Below are 6,000 nucleotides of genomic sequence, written 5' to 3'. Positions count from 1 at the left end.
GACGCAGCAAGTTGCATTTTTTTTTCCTCCAAAATTCGGCAAAAAAGGACGCATGCGTCGCAAAACGCTGCGTTTTAGCGTGCATTTTGTTGCGTTTTCGTTGTGCGTTGCGTCTCCGACGCAACGTCGCACAACGCAAATGTGAATGTAGCCTAAAGATGTCAAACACAGCAACTCCAGAACGATGCAGGAGCGATCCAGAGAAGTACTTATCGTTCTCGCTGGTTGTTATCGATATCGTTATGTGTGACGGTACCTTAACGATATCGTTGCTTTTTGTGACGTAGCAACAATATCGTTAAGGAAATCGTTATGTGTGACAGCGACCAACGATCAGGCCCCTGCTGGGAGATCGTTGGTCGCTGAAGAAAGTCCAGAACTTTATTTCGTCGCTGGATATCCCGTGGACATCGCTGGATCGGCGTGTGTGACACCGATCCAGCGATGTCTTCACTGGTAACCAGGGTAAACATCGGGTTACTAAGCGCAGGGCCGCGCTTAGTAACCCGATGTTTACCCTGGTTACCAGCGTAAACGTAAAAAAAACAAACAGTGCATACTTACCTACCGCTGTCTGTCCCCGGAGCTCTGCTTCTCTGCACTCCTCCTGCACTGGCTGTGAGCACAGCGGCCGGAAAGCAGAGCGGTGACGTCACCGCTCTGCTTTCCGGCCGCTGTGCTCACAGTCCGTGCAGAGGAGTGCAGAGAAGCACAGCGCCGGGGACAGACAGCGGTAGGTAAGTATGTACTGTTTGTTTTTTTACGTTTACGCTGGTAACCAGGGTAAACATCGAGTTACTAAGCCGGCCCTGCGCTTAGTAACCCGATGTTTACCCTGGTTACCCGGGGACCTCGGGATCGTTGGTCGCTGGAGAGCTCTCTGTGTGACAGCTCTCCAGCGACGCTGCAGCGATCGGCATCGTTGTCGGTATCGCTGCAGCGTCGCTAAGTGTGACGGTACTCTTAGCTCCGTGAAAAAACATTGCAGGCATCGTTGCTTTTGCTGTCAAACATGACGAATCACGCCGACCTGACGACCAAATAAAGTTCTGGACTTTCAGCTACAACCAGCGATGTCACAGCAGGATCTTGATCGCTGCTGCGTGTCAAACACAACAAGATCGCTATCCAGGACGCTGCAACGTCACGGATCGTTGTCGTTCTCGTTGTAAAGTTGCTCAGTGTGAAGGTACCTTAAAGGTACCATCACACTCAGCGACGCTGCAGCGATATAAACAACGAGCCGACCTAAACTAGATCGCTGCAGCATCGCTGTTTAGGTCGCTGTAGAGACACAATAAAAAAGACAAATGTAAATAAATATGATATCTCTAAAAAAACGTCTTCTTGTCCCAAAAAAAAACAAGCCGCCATACAGCTCCATCAGTGAAAAAATAAAAAAAAGTTATAGCGCTCAGAATAAACCCATGCAAAAATAATTATTTTTTCTATAACATAGTGCGCCAAAACATAAAAAAATATAAATGTGATATCGCTGTAATCGTACTGACCTGAAGAATAAAGCTGCGTGATCAATTTTACTACACGCGGAAAGGTATAAGCGCCCTCTCCCTAAAAACAATTCCTGAATTGCTGTTTTTTGTTCATTCTGCCTCCCAAAAATCAGAATAAAAAGCGATCAAAAAATGTCATGTGCCCGAAAATGGTACCAATAAAAACGTCAACTCGCCCGCAAAAAACAAGCCCTCACATGACTGTCAGCCAAAAAAATGGAAGAATTATAGCTATCAAAATATGGAGATGCGTTTTTGCAATAAAAGCGCCATTTAGTGTGTGACAGCAGCCAAGCATAAAAACCGGATATAAACCTGGTATCGCTGTAATCACACCGACCTGAAGAATAAAGTCGTCTAAACCTGAAGGGATTGTAAAATGTCCTGACAGCAGTTTTGAAGCATTTGAGGGGTTCACTTTATAAAATACTCTCACTCTGGGGAGTTTCCAATATATAGGCCGCCGAGATGTCCATTTAAGTCTGAATAGGTCCCTAAGGAAACAGGATTTATTTTTTATTTTTTTTAAACTAAAGAGAAATTGAAGCTAAACTTTCAACCCTTCCAACATCCAAACAAAAATAAAATGATGATTGAAAAATGATGCAGATGTAATGTAGACTATGGGAAATGTTATTGATTAATCTTTTTATATTGCATGATTAGCTGGTGTAATGATATAAAGATTGAAAGTTTGAAAAATGCAAATTTTTCAAAATGTTGACCAAAATTCCAATAATCGCCATATGGCTGTAGCCTCCAATAATGGGATCACATGACTTGTACCTCAGTCAGGCATAAATGAGGACACCGTGGCACCCAGGACCTGAGAAGACCCAGCTATGGGTGTAGATTGCTGCCACCATGCTTCACTCCCAGGTCTCAGGGCCTGCCGCGCACAGGAGCGAAAGAGATTCTCAGGAAGAAAAGGTGAAAAGTCACTTCTACAAATAAAGATGTCAAGATTTGGTCTGCGACTCCCAGGGATGGAGAAAATGGGACATGATAAATAATAGATAGTGGGTGGTGTAAGAGTGCCAGGTGCTGATATTACCTCCTCCAGTCCTCCTAGCCATACGAGGTGACAGGAGCCGGTGGGTTGTGGGCTTCATGTCCCATCCTTAGGCCAGTTTTAGTACCAAAAAACACCTCAAGACCTCAAAGAAGACATCTCTGTCTGTATGAGGACCAATCACTGTGAAATGCTTAAAAACTGAAGGCGCTTTGCCGTTGCGAGGTTTTACAGCACCCTCTGTCTGTCCACATAAAAAATACTATCCTGAAATATAAAAGAAAATTAAGACGAAAAAAAATTACATTGAATTGTAATTTGAGAAATACGGAAGGTTTCATTCCACTTCCGTTTTTAGTAATACTGTTTTTGATTAAAAATAGCATCCCACTGTTGACAAGGTGACCCTGATCAGGACAGTCAGGTTTTTGCTCATTTTCTTTCTTGTAGGTTTTTTATGTTTTATGGCCAGGGAGCCACCAGGGTCAGGAGCTGGATGCAATGCAGAATACTCTAGCACAGACTGAAGGCTGGGGTGGAGTTTTATAGCAGGAAGACACAGTGCACATGAGACCAAAGACGCCATCTTGGAAAAGGGCAGTAATGCATAAAAGGCAATAAAAAAATGTTCAGAGTCCTGACATTACTCCCTCCTTAGAAGCGGCCTCAGGACGATCCTGGACCTGGTTTCTCAGGGAATCTCTGATGAAAATGAGAAATCTTCTGTTGGGCATTGATGTTTTCCACAGGTTCCCAAGAGTCTTCCTCAGGGGGATATCCCTGCCATCTTATCAGATATTGGAGCAGATTCCTGGAATCAACAATTTCCTCCACCACAAATTGTTCTTGCCCATCAATCACCACAGGCTGCAGAGGTGGCACAACACGTCCCTGGAAGGTATTAGGAGATATGGGCTTTAGTAAAGATACATGAAAAACTGGGTGTACCTTCATAGTCCTAGGCAACTTCTGCCGGCAGGCCACTGAGCTCACAATACCGTTGATCTTGAAAGGGCCAATGAATTTCTGTCCACGTTTTTGTGAAGGAACGTTTAACTTCAGATTCTTAGTTGCCAACCACACGGAATCTCCTACCTTGAACATGGGTGCAGGTTTACGGAATCTATCAGCCGATCTCTTATGTTCTTGAGCTGTGGTCAGGGATTCCTTCATAGCCTCCAGATTTTGCCTCATCGCAGTCAGCCTTTCCTCCACTGCCGGAACCGGAGAATTAATTGGAGACCTAGGTAAGATACACGCATGATAACCCAGATTGGCAAAGAAAGGTGTAAATTTAGTGGAGGCGCTCTGAGAATTGTTTTATATGAAAATTCGGCTAACGGCAGCAACTCCGACCAATCATCCTGGAGATGGCTGACATAGCATCTTAGATATTGTTTCAGCGCCTGGTTGGTACGCTCAGTCTGACCATTTGTCTGGGGATGGTAAGCGGAAGAGAGACAGACATTAATATTGAGTGCAGAGCAAAACACCTTCCAGAATCTTGAAGTGAACTGCACTCCACGGTCAGAGATGATCTCATCCGGAACCCCATGCAACTGAAAGAAATTCTATATAAAGGAGTTCACTGTATCTTTAGCTGAGGGGAGGCCGGTGCATGAAACAAAATGAGCAGCTTTAGTCAGGCGATCAACTACCACCATGATTGTATTCATGCCCCCCGATGTAGGCAGCTCCACAATAAAGTCCATTGATATAGACCCACAAGGGCGGGATGGAACAGGTAATGGTTGTAGAAGACCCGTAGGTGCCACATGAGGAGTCTTGTAACAAGCACATACCTCGCAAGAGAGAACATAGTCCTTGGTATCCTTCAGGCAAGTTGGCCACCAGAAGAATCGGCTCAGGAACTCTTGTGTCTTCTGTACCCCCCTGTGACCAGCCAACTTGGAGTCATGTACCAACTTAAGGATCTGCAGACGGACGACCTCAAGGACGTAGATACGTCGATCTCTGAACCACATGCCACCCTTAAAGACAAGATTAATATCCACAGGTGGGTTGGCCAGAAATACATCGCTGTCATAGGCCTCCCTGCACTCCTTCCACAAGTCCTGATCATGGACAACTCCGATGAAATTGGCATCAGATAGAATGGTCTTGGACGGGGCTCCAGGTACAGAATCCACAGCATGGATTTGGGATAAAGCATCAGCCTTCCCATTACGAGAACCTGGACGGTACGAGATAACAAAGTTAAATTGATTTAAAAATAAGTTCTGACGAGGAGAAAGACATCTAGCGGATCTAAGGAACTCTAAATTGCGATGGTCAGTTTGCACTATGATCTGTTATGCAGCTCCTTGCAGATGATGCCTCCATTCTTTGAAAGCCGCAATAATAGCCAGCAATTCCTTGTCTCCCACGTCATAATTCTTCTCTGCTGAGGTTAGTCTACGGGAAAAGAAAGCACAAGGATGTAGCAGACCCTTCTCTCCAGTTCTTTTGGAGAGAATAGCCCCCAAAGCATTATCAGAAGCGTCTACCTCCACAATGAAAGAAAGTGTTGGATCTGGGTGTATCAACAGCGGTGCTGATGTGAAACAGATCTTCAGCCGATCAAAAGCTTCTTGAGCCTGTGATGACCACTTAAAGGGCTTTTCCTTCTTTGTCAAGGAAGTAATGGGTCGGACAATATCAGAAAAATTTCGAATGAAGCGTCTGTAGAAATTTGCAAAACCAATAAAACGTTGGACCTCCTTAACGTTCTTGGGTACCGGCCAGTCAAGGATAGCCTGAATCTTACCAGATTCCATGTTCAGCCCCTGGAGAGAGATGATATAACCTAAAGGTACCGTCACACTCAGCGACGCTGCAGCGATATAGACAACGATCCGGCCTAAACAAGATCGCTGGAGCGTCGCTGTAGAGACGTCAAACACAGCAACTCCAGAACAATGCAGGAGCGATCTAGTGACGTAACGGCGACTCACTTATCGTTCTCGCTCCATGTAAAACGTTGCTGGCGTCGTTGCTTTTGATGTCAAACATGACGATACACGCCGATCTAGCGACGAAATAAAGTTCTGGACTTCTAGCTCCGACCAGCGATATAACAGCGGGATCCAGATTGCTGCTGCGGGTCAAACACAACGAGATCGCTATCCAGGACGCTGCAATGTCACAGATTGTTGTCGTTCTCATTGCAAAGTTGCTGAGTGTGACGGTACCTTAAGAACTGTATCTCAGAACGATGGAACTCGCATTTCTCCGGCTTAATATACAGATAGTTCTCTTTCAGACGTCTTAAAACAGTTTTGACATGTTCTTCATGTTCCTGTAGAGAGTCAGAAAAGATTAGTATATCGTCCAAAGAGATCACTACAAACTGGTCCAACAAATCTCTGAAAATGTCATTAGCAAGGTGTTGAAACATTGCAGGGGCGTTACAAAGCCCGAAGGGCATCACAAGAGATTCAATGTGTCCATACCGGCATCTGAATGCTGTCTTCC

At 45.1% G+C, this 6,000-nt stretch overlaps 1 long non-coding RNA gene across 1 annotated transcript; it reads right to left on the bottom strand.

Annotated features, from left to right (window-relative positions):
* Positions 1 to 2,244: 2,244 nt before the first annotated feature.
* Positions 2,245 to 5,969, bottom strand: LOC138675195 (uncharacterized). Its single transcript, XR_011320645.1, has 5 exons — positions 5,718 to 5,969; positions 5,481 to 5,623; positions 5,034 to 5,312; positions 3,622 to 4,941; positions 2,245 to 3,417 (listed from the first exon to the last, which is right to left on the bottom strand). It is a non-coding gene; the product is annotated as an uncharacterized lncRNA (long non-coding RNA).
* Positions 5,970 to 6,000: the final 31 nt, after the last annotated feature.

Source organism: Ranitomeya imitator, chromosome 4, assembly GCF_032444005.1.
Source record: "Ranitomeya imitator isolate aRanImi1 chromosome 4, aRanImi1.pri, whole genome shotgun sequence".
NCBI lineage: Eukaryota > Metazoa > Chordata > Amphibia > Anura > Dendrobatidae > Ranitomeya > Ranitomeya imitator.
This window is presented reverse-complemented; position numbering and strand designations above follow the sequence as displayed.